Source organism: Capsicum annuum, chromosome 9, assembly GCF_002878395.1.
Source record: "Capsicum annuum cultivar UCD-10X-F1 chromosome 9, UCD10Xv1.1, whole genome shotgun sequence".
Classification (NCBI taxonomy): domain Eukaryota; kingdom Viridiplantae; phylum Streptophyta; class Magnoliopsida; order Solanales; family Solanaceae; genus Capsicum; species Capsicum annuum.
In genome coordinates, this window is record NC_061119.1 from 178,926,444 (window position 1) to 178,939,917 (window position 13,474).

Below are 13,474 nucleotides of genomic sequence, written 5' to 3' on the forward strand. Positions count from 1 at the left end.
CATGATGAGTCTAAAGCTGAGGAGGTAGTAAAGTACTTGGACAGAGATATGGATGTTTTTTTATCCAAGGAAAAAGGGTCCAATAAGGACTCTTGGAACTGAAGGCAAAGGAATCAAAGTGGGAACTATTATGGGGACAATTATAGGGATATGAGCAGAGAAAGACAATGACTGGAGAAGGAAAAATTATTATAAGGAGAAGAATGGTGTTTATTTTCCATCGAGGAATCGTGATTTTGACTCTAGGATGGAAGAATTGCTTGTGAAGATGGTTAATGGTGTAAAGACCCAAGAGATTTGCCTTAAGAAGATTAAGGAACATCTTTTAAGATTGAGCCAGAAAGTAAAATTACATGCTGTCATAATTAAGTATCTTGAGCATCATTTTGGTTAGATGTTGGCTACATTGAATCAACATCAATTGGGAACTCTTTCAAGAAACACTATTTAGAATCCTAAAAACAGTCACTGCTTATTTATCACCGCTCAGTATGGTAGGGCTACTATTTACCCACTTATTCCTATAGATGATGAGGTAAGGGATGATGAAGTTGAGGTTGAGCAATATTATTACTTTTTGATCTTTGGTTGAGTAGAACGATGATCCTAGAGCTTTCACTATTGCTTACACTATTGGGTCCCTGAATTTCACAAGATCATTATACGACCCAGGAGCTAGTATTAAACTTATGCCACTAATTATGTACAAGCAGTTAGGGTTAGGGTCACCTAAGTTAATGTCTATTAGATTATTGATGTCTCATCAGACTGTAAAGAAGCTGATTGGTATATTATGTGATATGTTTGTGAGGTTAGCTTCATTCATATTCCTAGTTGATTTTATGATTCTCGATTGTGAGGTGGATTTTGACGTTCCTATTATCTTGGGAAGGCATTTTCATGCCACGGGTAGGGCATTGGTTAAAATGGATATAGGATAGATTAAATCTAGGATCAATGATGATCAAGTTACTTTCAATATATGTCAATCGATACAACATCATCTATGATATACACTGTAGATGAAGATGCGTTAGTTGCAACCATTAAAGAGATACTTGGTTTAGTCGTTAGGACAGGGATCATGAACTTTGATAGTGATGGTATAAATGATTATGATGACATGGTGAGCGCTCCTATTAGTATAGGTTCTTATTCTTATGCTTCAAAGAAGTAGGAACTTGACCTGAAGAATAGAGTAACCCCACCAGCTTGGCCATCTATTAAGGTTCCATCAATCTTGGAATTGAAGTCCTCCCCTTCTCACTTGCACTATACATTCTTGGGGGCCAACAATACCTTGTTGGTTATTATAGTTTTAGATTTAGTTGATCAATGTCAATTAGTGTTAGTACCCTTGTTAATGTATAGAAGAACCTTCCAGGCGGGGTAACAAGTTGGCCTCCAATTAGCTTAGATTGGGATATGTCGGTAAACAGTAGCTCCCCAGTCCACAGATCAGATTCAGATACTTGCATAACCTCATATTTAGTTATCCAACATATCATAAGTAGGTGTTTATTACTTAGTCCTGCATCTATTTATCATGTTACATCCATTATATTCAGTCTATATTTCTATTTCCTTTCTCACGTACGCAGTAAATTCAAAGTAATAATCGCATATTTTTCTTTCTTTTATATTGTCTTATAATATCGGTTCTGACGTTCAGCATCTGGATCGTGCATAGGATGATCTCCTACTACATCAAAAATAGTACTTTTGTGAGTCCTCACTATTTGAGAGCTAATTATCAGTATCTTTTATTTATTTTCTTTTAGTTTTTAGACAGTTAGAGTTAGCTGGGAGCTTTTCCCAGCAACTTATCTTAGTGGAGGCTTTCATACATACAGTTAGATGTTCAACTTGTGGTTATAAATTTAGATATTCTTATTGGTTATGATAATTATTCATCATTCAGTTAGTTTTTGCACAATTTTTTATCTGTCATTTTAGTAATTATAGTGTAATGTTATGCCATGGGTTAGCTTGGAGTCACTTATGTCCCTAGGCACTATGTTACGACTAGGGGTAGTCTTGGATTATGACAGTCAACACATTCCTCGGTCATGTGGTTAGATAAAGTGTCTCGGTGGATCATGATATAGGACATCATATGGAAATAAAGTATTAAAGATTTATCTAAGAATCAATTATATCAATCCAAGTCCCCATTTAGGCATCACATTAATAATAAGGCAAATAATGTCCAAAAAAAACCAGTACCATTCCCTAATCAGGCATCAAAACAATAACCTCTCAAGTCAATGATAAGGTTCACATAATCCCCCACATGGGCAATATGATAAAATAATGATCCCAAAAGATGAATTTTGCTGTAAAATGCCCAATCCATAACATACTCCACACGAATTGTTTACTACCCAGCCCTATCTAGAGAAAAACAAACCATAACATACCACAAATGAGCATGGACCATTCAACAAGGAGATTTTTTTCGTATTTGTAATACCCTAACATTTTTATATATAGAACTAACCTGAGGTAGGTTTTTGAATTAGCTTTCAAATGCTATTAGTGTTTTCTTAATCCTATAATGTGACAAGAAGTTGTGAAAATTTTCCTAAGAGTCTATTAGCTGCCAGTGACAACAACTTAGGTAATGACTCCTTACCAGATGTACTAAGTCATTATATGGAGAAATTGTCGTAACAGTCAGGAACCCCAAATTTCAACCTAGTAATAATGACCCTACCCTACGACTCGTTACCTCTGATAACGAGTGTTTAGGAGGGACCCGTTGTCACAACAAAAAGAAAATTAAAAATTTAGTCTCAGACCACAACTACTCCTAATGACTCAAGATCAGACCTAACAAGTCATTAGGAGGGGGATTCATTGCCTTAATAGTGAAGGCTCAGAACTCAGGACCTTAGGTTGGGACTCAGACCATAACTCCAGACCAATCGTAATGAGTCATTGGGTGAGTCATGACCACTGGAACAAAAAAGCTCTACACTATTTTAAAAGGGTCTTTTGGTAAATTCCCATCCCTTTTAACCCTAAGACCACATCGTTTGGGCACTCTAACATCAGTTATTGAGGGATTAACTTACCCCAACACCTCATCAATCCCAATATCAATACACAAAGAAAAAAGAAAGTGATACTCTTTATCTCTAAAGTAAGCTAGGGTTTCCCAAGTTCAAGCTCTATTCCAAAGAATTCTCCAAGGCTTCCACCTTCAGGTATGTGGGATTTCATCAATGGTTCCCTACCACCCATTGAGTCCCAAAAACTCTTAAATTCTAAAGCAAAATTACCTTCCCTCGAATTGGATTCCAAGTCAAATATGAGTTTCCTTGATCTCATCATTTTATGCATATAATCAAACCATGATTATGTTCTTTCCCTGAGATTAGTGATTCCCCATTTCAAAATCATGAATTTTGCCATCTTGACAAGTTGTTGAGTTTGTTAGTTTTAAATTGTGAAATCTCCTTAGCATGCTCCATAATTGTTATCATGTTCAATTACATTGGTCTGAGCAGGTGGGTTATGAACACTTTATACATAGGAGTTTAAAGATAAACCAATTTACAGGTTCTTAATTAGTCCAGACTATATATGGAATGTTATTTTTAGAATACCATGATTTTAGCATATAAGTTATCAGTTCATTTTTCAATTTATACTTTAGTGTCATTTAGTTGAGAGTACTATTATCACCAAAGCCGTAGGGACGATGGCTCCTCTATCAGTTAGGCATGAAACCATTAGTAGAAGTTCCTAAGTTCTAGAACTACGGTGCCACCGTAGGTTATAAAAGGTCCCCCTTTAGAGAGGTTTGACCCTCTAGTCCTTTGAGAGTTCAGTTTAGTGGATCCATGCCATCTAATGTTGGTACGTTTTGCAAGGTATTAACACCTTTCAAACTGGGCTATAGGTTGGACCTTGATTTGCTTAGGTTGGGGTTTGTCGGTTATTGTTAGCTCCCACAGTCCTCAATTTATTTTTTAGTTTGTGCTCAGTTAATGTTTGCTTGACCAAGTGTTCAGTATTCAGTTATTTAGTTTATCCAACACATATTTATACTTGGTCTTACATTCAGTTTACATGTTCATGCATTTATGTTTAGTTTATATATATTAGTTAGCCTCTCATATCACATAGTCAGTACATTTAAAGTACTGAATGCATACTTTTTTGCGCTGTATTGTGTCATAATATGGTTTCAAACACTTACTACCTAAACTGCTCTTAGAACATCCACGTACCAGTTAACTGCAGTTTTAGTGAGTCTTCATCAGTTAAGGACTAGTTATAAGTTGTTTATTTTCAGTACTTCATTCATTTCAGTGAGTTAGAGTTAGTTAGGGGCTTGTCCTTACAACTCACGATGAATTCGAGGGTTTTAAAAAGTTAGACAGATGTTTATCTTTTTATTTTTCATTGGGTATTTTAGACAGTATTAACATTGAATTTATTACTATTCATTATTAGTTTATCGCAGTTTGCTTCCACTCAATGTTTGTTACTTTCTTTTGTTGTTCATTGCTTATGCCAGAACATTGGTTAGCTTGGGGTCACTTGAGAACTAAAGCACCGTGTTATGACTAGGGAGTGGTCTAAGTTGGTGAAAAACTTGGTATCAGAGCACAAGGTTCAAAGTGTCCTAAGGTATCTGAAAGCCACATTAAGTAGAGCCTTGTTCATGGATTTGAAGTGCGCCACACTTATGGACGAGAGGTAACAAAATATTTTCGGAAAGTCTTACTTCTTACATTATTCATGTTGTGCGATGCAGCGTAAGATCTATTATGCTTCTTATCCCAACTATATCTTCTACCCGTTTAAAGAATTTACCTCCCCAAAAGGCTAATGGATGATGGAATAGAGAGCATCCAACACCACCACCTATTCCCAAAGACTCTCTGAATGAACATATCTCTCATACTAAATTTAGGGCTGCTTTTACAGCATTTTCCCAGTCTATAGCTTCTAAAAATCACCAGCAATTTATTTCCCCAGATAACCTAGCAGTGAATACAACAACAACTAGGATCCAGGACTATACTCGGATAAATCCCTTGGTGATTTCTGAATTCATGCCTGAGGAAGATCCCTATAAATTTTTGTATAATGTGCAAAAAATGTCTGAGATCATGGTTGTCACCTATACTAAAAGTGATTATTTAGATACTTACCAATTGTAAGGGGTGGCTCACACCTGGGTTAAGCAGTGGAAGGAGGATATAGGTATTAATAGAGGGCCTATAGAGTGGGATGAGTTTACTACTACTTTTTTGGATAGGTTCTTTCCACTTGAGTTGAGAAAATCCAAAGTACAAGAGTTCATCAATTTGAAGTAGGGCAACATGAGTGTTAACGAGTATTAACTCCATTTTACTCAGTTAGTGAGGTATGCTCAAAATATGGTGGCTGATTTTAGGGCCCAAATAAGCAAGTTTGTATCTGCTATTTCTGAGGATGTGGTTAAACAGTGTAGGATGGCTATGTTGATTAAAGAGATAGACCTCTCTAGATTTATAGTTCTTGCCCAATAGATTAAGGAAAATCTGATCAAGGAGAAGGAAAGAGAAAATAAAAAAGCCAGGACCAGCAGTTTTAATTTCTCACACCAGAGGTTAGAGGGTGGTAATCTTCTCAATTTTGCCTAAAATCTATAGCCCAGTACAACCGTCTGCAAGTGCTCTAATTCCTAAGTTCAGATAGGATGCTCATGATTTAGCACAAGGCTATAAGTCCTAGGGTATCATGAATATTGGTCACACCAACCCAGTTTGCAAGAGATGTGGTAAGAGCTATAAGGGTCAGTGCATGTTGGGTAGTGAAGCTTGCTTTGGGTGTGACAAAATAGGCCATAGGATAAGGGATTGCCCAGTGGTTTTGTGGAGAGGTAGAAATGATCATCAGAACGGCTAGACTAACTCCTCATTTGTTCTTAAAGGTCGCCTGACTCAGCAGGGTACCACATCTAGTGTAACCAGTGGACAACTTCAAAATCAACTTTATGTCCTTTAGACTCAATAGGATTAAGAGGGTTCTCCTAATGTGGTTACTAGTATGTTAAAAGTCTTTTGCCTTCATGTATATGCATTATTAGATACCAGAGCCACACTTTCTTTTGGGACTCCTTATATAGTAGTATATTTTGGCATTAGTCTCAAAATCATTGCAAAACCCGTATTAGTTCTTACACTAGTCGGCAGTTCTATTATAGCTAAAGGGTATACGAAAATTTCCCAATCATAGTATCCCAGAAAGACACCTCAATCGATATTATAGAGTTAGAGATGACTGACTTTGATTTTATTCTTTGTATGGATTGTCCATACTCCTTTTATACCTCAATTTATTATAGAAACGGAGTAGTCCTATTTCAGTTTCATAATGAGCCAGTCTTTGAATAAAGGGGTAGCACCTAAGTGCCTATAGGTTGGTTTGTATCCTTCCATAAGGTGAGAAAAATTATTTCCAAAGTGTTCATCTATCATCTTGTTTGAGTCAAGGAATAATATTCTAATATCTTGAGTCTTGAGTCAGTTACAGTAGTGAATGGGTTTGCAAAAGCATTTCCTAAAAATACCCAGCCTATTCTAATTCAACCTTACAGAATGGCTCCAACGAGCTTAAATATTAAAGAAATAGTTTAAAGATATCATAGATAGGGGTTTCATCAAACCCAGTGCCTCTCCATGGGGTGCTCCAGTTCTCTTTGTGCACAAGAAATACGGTTCTCTCCAAATGTGTATCAACTAACATCAGTTAAACAAAGTCACAACCAAGAACAAGTATCTAATTCCCAGGGTTGATGACTTTTTTGACCAATTTTGGGGTGAAAATTATTTTTCCAAGATAGACCTCAGATCAGGATATCATTAGCTCAGAGTCAGAGAACGTGACATTCTAAAGACAACCATTAGAACTCGTTATGGTAACTTCAAATTTGTAGTCATGTCTTTTTGGCTAAAAAATTCTCCTATAGCTTTTATGGACTTGATGAATAGGGTGTTCAATTATTACTTAGACATGTTTGTCATAGTCTTCATAAATGATATTCTCGTCTATTCCCATAGTAATGGTGAGCATGCGAACCATTTAAAGATTGTTGTGCAGACTCTCAAAGGTATCAATTTATTTTCTAAGTTCAATAAGTGGGAATTATGCCTGAAATTAATAGCTTTCCTCAGTGATATTATTCCCAGTGAAGGCACTCAAGTTGATCCTCAAAAGAACTAAGTAGTAAGGAACTAGGCTATACATATTTCTCCATCTAATATCAGAGTTTCTTTGGTTTAGCCAATTACTATAGATGGTTTTTTGAAGTATTTTATTTTATTTCCTCTCCCATGTCCAGACTGGCTTAGAAAACAATCAAATTTTAATCGTCAGATTCTTGCAAGAAAAGTTTCCAGGAGTTGAAGCCTCCACTCGACTCAACTCAGCTCCAATTTTGACTCTACCAAAGAGGGTTCAAAGGGTTTTATAGTTTATTTCAATCCATCTAGAGTTGGTTTTGGTTATGTGTTGATGTAGCGGGGTAAGGTAATAGCATATTCCTCTAGAAAGCTCAAAAATCTTGAGAAGAACTACTCGACTCATGATCTTGATTTGGAAATGGTTGTTTTTTCCTTAAATGTTTTGAGAAATTAACTTTATGGTATTCATGTTGATGTGTTCACTGATCACACAAGTTTATAGTATGTTTTTACTCAGAAAGACCTAAATCTTCATCAAAGAAGATGGCTAGAATTGTTAAAAGACTATGATATGAGTGTACTGTATACTAGGTAAGGCCAATATTGTGGTCGATTCCCTTAGAAAATTATCTATGGGATGTATTGCCCATGTTTAGGATGAAAAGAAGGATCTAGTTCATAAGGTTCATCAGCTTGCTATGTTTTGAGTTCGGATAGTTAATTCGCCTGAAAATAGTGTATAGGTTTAAAATGGTTCTGAATCTTCCTTAGTTGCAGAGGTAAAGGAAAAGCAAGATAGTAATCCTATTTTTCTAAAAATAAAAGAGGCAAGTCGTGACCAGAAGGTCAAAATTTTCTCCAAAGGGGGAGATGGTGTCCTTCGCTATCAGGGCAAATTATGTGTTCTAAATGTGTATGATTTGAGGTAGTGGATGTTAGCATAGGTTCACAGTTCTCAATATTCTATTCACCTAGGAGCCACTAAGATGTACTGCAATTTAAGTTAATTTTATTAGTGGAATGGTATGAAGAAGGATATTGCAGAATTCGTGGTAAAGTGTCCAAATTGCCAGCATATTGAGGTTGAGCACTAGAGGCCTAGTGGTACACTTTATGCGTATATCATTCCACCTTGAACTGGGAAGTGGTGAATATGGACTTTATCACAAGGTTTCCTTATACTTATCATCAGAATAATTCTATTTGGGTTGGATTGAATTACTAAGTTGGATCATTTCTTGCTAGTTAATACTTTAGATTCAACCAAAGATTATGCTAGACTCTATGTTATGGAGTTGGTGAAATTGCATGGAGTCCCTTTAACCATTATTTTAGATAAAAGTACCTAGATTACCTCTGGGTTTTGGAAGGATTTTTAGAAAGGTGTTGGTACCCAAGTTCATCTTAGTATAGCTTTTCACCTTCAAACAGATGGTCAATAAACAAAGCATTATTCAAACTTTAGAGGACATATTGAGAGCTTATGTAGTTGATTTCTAGGGTAGTTGGGATGATCATTTATCATTGATAGAGTTTTCTTACAATGAAAGCCACCACTATAGTATTAAGATGGCCCTGTTTGATGCTCTTTATGGTAGGAGGTGTAGATTTCTTATACATTTATTTGTGGTTGGTGAATCTAAGTTGATAGGGCCAGATTCAGTGCATGAGGTGAGGGAGAAAGTTCATCTAATTAGAGAAATACTGAAAATGGCCCAAAGCCATTAAAAATCCTATACAGATATAAAGAGGTAGGATCTTGTATTTGATATTAGTGATTTTGTATACTTAAAAATTTCATCCATGAAGGGGGTGAAGAGATTTGGCAAGAAAGGGAAGCTCATTCCCCATTATGTTGGTCCCTATAAGATTTTGATATGGTATGGGGAGGTAGCCTATGAGTTGGAGTTGCGTGCAGAGTTAGCATCAGTACATCTAGTTTTCTATGTTTTGTTATTAATGAAGTGCATTGGTGACCCGACATCAGTAATACTATAGAAAGGATTGGGTTGGAAAATAGCCTCCCTTATGAAGAGGTCCTAGTTAATATCCCTGATAGGTTCATAGGCTGCAGAATAAAGAGGTTGCTTTAGTAAAGGTTCTATGGAGAAATCAGTCAGTTGAGGGAGCTACTTAGGAAGAAGAAGTAGCTCTGATGACCAAGTACCCCCATCTCTTCTATTCAAACCTTGTTCCAGTTTGAGGTAATAGTTTACCTTTGTTAATTAATTCTTTCATGTCTGTCTCAGCCATCTAGCTATGTTTATTTAATAGCATACATTTATGAGTTCGCTTTAGTTTATGCATCTGTCATCTATTCAGATGTCAGTTCATGATTCAGCTTGTTAAGTGTTAAGTGCAAAATTTTACCTTTCCCCTAGCCTCTCATCCTAATTAGTTTAATTCGAGGATGAATGATCCCACAGCAATTTTAGCTTTAGGCCCACCATGAGGTAGCGATTAAATTAGCCTTCAAATTCCATAAGTTTTGCCTTAATCCAAAAATATGACAAAAATTTATGAAAATTTTCCTAATAGTCTATCAGTTGCCAGTGACAATCACTCAGGTAACGACCCGTTACCAGACATAAATAATTGTTATGTAGAGTCGTTTCCATTATAGTTAGGACCCCTGTATTTCAACCCAATTATAAAGACTTTACCAATAACTCATTACCAGTGACAACAAGCCATTAGGAAGGACTCATTGTCATAATAGAAAGAAAATAAGAAATTGAGCCTCAGACCATTACTACTTCTACTAGTTCGTGAACAGACCTAACGATTCATTAGTAGGAGGACTCATTGATTTAATAATAAAGTCTTAAAACTCAGGAGCTCAAGTTACGACTGGTACTAGAAATCTCTATATTATTTTAAAAGGGGCTTTGGGTAAATTCCCATCCATTTTAACACCAAACCCACATCCTTTGGGCACTCCAAAATTAGTTATTGAGGGATTAAATTACCCTAACACCTCATAAATCCCAAAATATTAAACTTAGAAAAAAAAAAAAAGCAGTTCTCTTCTTCTCTTAAGAAAGTGAGGGTTTCTCAAGTTGAAGCTCAATTTTAAGGAATTTTCCTAGGCTTCCACCTTCAGGTATGTGAGATTTTATCAGATGGTCCCTTCCACTCATTTATTCCTAAGAAATCTTAAATTATTAAGAAAAATTCCTTTCCCTTGAATTAGGTTCTAGGTCAAATATGAGTTTCCTTGCTCTCATCACTTTATGTGTGTAATCTAACCATGAGTCTGTGCTTTTCTCAAGATTAGTGATTCCTCATGTTCAAAATCTTAAATTTTGGTATCATGACAAGTTATTGAGCTTGTTTCTTTTAAATTATGAATCCTCCTTAACATGCTTCGTAATTGGTATCATGTTAAATTGCATTGGTCAGAGCTGGTGGCTTATGAATACCCAATACCTAGGAGTTTATAGATAGATCATTTTATAGGTTCTTGAGTATTCTAGACTATGCATGCAGTGTTATTTTTAGAATACCATGACTTGAGCATATCAGTTATTAGTTCGTATTTAATTTTATACATCGGTGTCATTCGATTAGTAGTATTACTTAGCATAGAGTGAACGCAGGGATGAAGGATCCCCTATCAGTTAGGAATAAGACCATTAGTAGAGTCCCTAAGTTCCAGAACTACGACACCACCATAGGTTGTAACGAGTCCCCTATTTATAGAGGCATGACAGCCTAGTCCTTTAAAACACCAGTTTAGTAGATCCATGCCAACCAGTGTTGGTACCTTTTGCAAGGTATTGACACACTTCCAACTGGGTTTATAGGTTTGACCCTGATTTTCTTAGGTTGGGGTATGTCGATTATTGTTAACTTCCACAGTCCTTAATTTAGTTTTTAGTTTATGTTCAGTCAAAATTTGCTTTACTAAGTGTTCAATATTCAGTTATTTAGTTTATCCAAAACATATTTATACTTGGTCTTGCATTCAGTTACATGCTCATGCATTCATGTTTAGTTTATATATACAAGTTAACTTTCAATCTCTCATACTCAGTACATTCAAAGTTCTGATCACATACTTTCTTGCACTATATTATCTCATAATATAGATTTGGACGTTTAATACCCAGACAGCTCTTAGCACATCCATATGCCAATTAGCTACAGTCTTGGTAACTTCTCATCATTTGAGTACTAGTTATAAGTTGTTTATTTTTAATACTTCATTTGTTTCAGTTAGTCAGAGTTAGTTTGGGGGCTTTTCCCAACAACTCATCAGGATTTAGTAGCTTTCAGACAGTCTAACAGATGTTTAGCTTTTCAATTTTCATTAAATATTTCAGATAGTATTAATATTGACTTCATTACTATTCATCATCATTTTATCTTAGCTTCTGCCCAAAATTTGTTACTTTCTTTTAGTGTTCATTATTAATGCCAGGCCATGGGTTAGCTTGGGTCACTTGTTACTCTAAGCACCATGTTACGACTAGGGACAATCTCGGGCTGTGATAGTGTTAGTCCTAGAATAAATCCAATCTACTTTTAAGGAGAGTTTAATGATACCCATATTAACTACTTTTATTTTGGTGGGTCCAGATATAGTTTGAAATAAAAAGGGTAAAATTAGATTTTTATTGAACAATCGTGCTTTCGATACTTTAAGAATTCTAAATATGAAAACACACTAAAGAAAAAACCCAAGCGTGAAATCATTGAAACCCATTTTCTCAATTTACCGAGTGAACCCAAAAAATTCAATTATAAAATTAAGGTTTTGAAGTTGTTTTGAGATAAAATGAAAGAATAATAATTTAAATCATGTTAAGAGGCTTACCCAAATACTTCTGATGAAAAATCATATTTAAAATCACCCTAAATTAAGGTCTCTAAATCCAATAACAGAGAAAATAGCTAAGGGAAATGTTTAAATGTTGTTTGGGTGAATAGTGGCTTCTTCATGAATGCAGACGGTCTCTTGCGTTCACAAAGGATATTGCCAATCTGAATCTATTGCAATAGCGGTGGAAAAATTGTAAATGCAAAAGCCAATGATTCCGACTGGACCCCAATTTACTCTACACTAATGCGGCCACCACCTCATGCTCACGACGACCAGATAATTCCTTCACCATGAAGGTGAAAGACCTCTATCAATGTAAAGAATAACTTTTCCTACACCAGTTACAACAAATTAGCTAAACAAAAATAATCATAATTATTTAAATGAACTTCTAGACTTCATATGGGACCCCACAGAAATAAACCAATAGTGTTACTGATGTGTCATGGTTTCATGACACTATCAATGTTTAAAATAAGGAAATTATGCAAGTATTTTTATATTTTTGTTAGATGTGATGTTTTTTTATGTTGGTTTTGTAGGAAAATAGGGTTTGGAGAAGAATAGGAGAAAAATGATGAAGTTTATCTAGAAGGTTACCTATGAGACCGACCTACGACCGAGAGTTAGTACCTACGAGCCCGTTGGTTGGGTACGTAGGTTGTTTAGAGATTCTGAAAGATTGATCCCTGTTTGGATTCCTACGAAGGCCACCTACAAGGCATAGGTGGTACCTACGATCCCATAGGTACCCCTCGTAGGTAGGTATTTCTAGTTTGGAGGACACTCTAATTCCTAGAAACCCACATATGACTCATAGGTACTACCTACGGCTCGTAAATAGGGCCATAGGTTAAAGCAGACCTTATTTTACTACTTTATTTTGCATAGGATTTTTAGGTTTTTTGATGTAACTACAAATACCACATTGATGTTTTATTATCAGTTTACGCACTTTACATACTTATTACACTATTTTGAGTTTTGAGATACATTTTTTATCTTGGACTCATGTTATTGGTTTTTAGGGTTTAATATAAAGTTGAGATTTTTGTTTTCATTCTTAATTATTTGTGAGATCATTCATATGCTTTCAATTATTTTACTCGTTTTCTTATGATCATGAGCAACGAAACCTATTAACTAGGGTTGTGGGAACACTTATGTATTAACAAAGTAGAGAAAGTACGAAGTCATTCTTGATTAATGTTCGTGCATGTATTGTGGTTTTCTTTGTATTGATTGTTTTCTTGACAATTGCAGAGGTTAAGAACATGTCTGTATTCAATACTAACTCGAGAGAGAGGTTGATATTAGGAAATAAAGATCACAATAGTAATTTGAAGCTATCAACCTTTTATATAATTAACTTGACATGGACAGAAGATATTTAATCTGGGATCCAAGACAAGGGTTACTAATGCGATACTCTTAGACCAGGAGTGTAAGACCCCGCAAAGTCCTA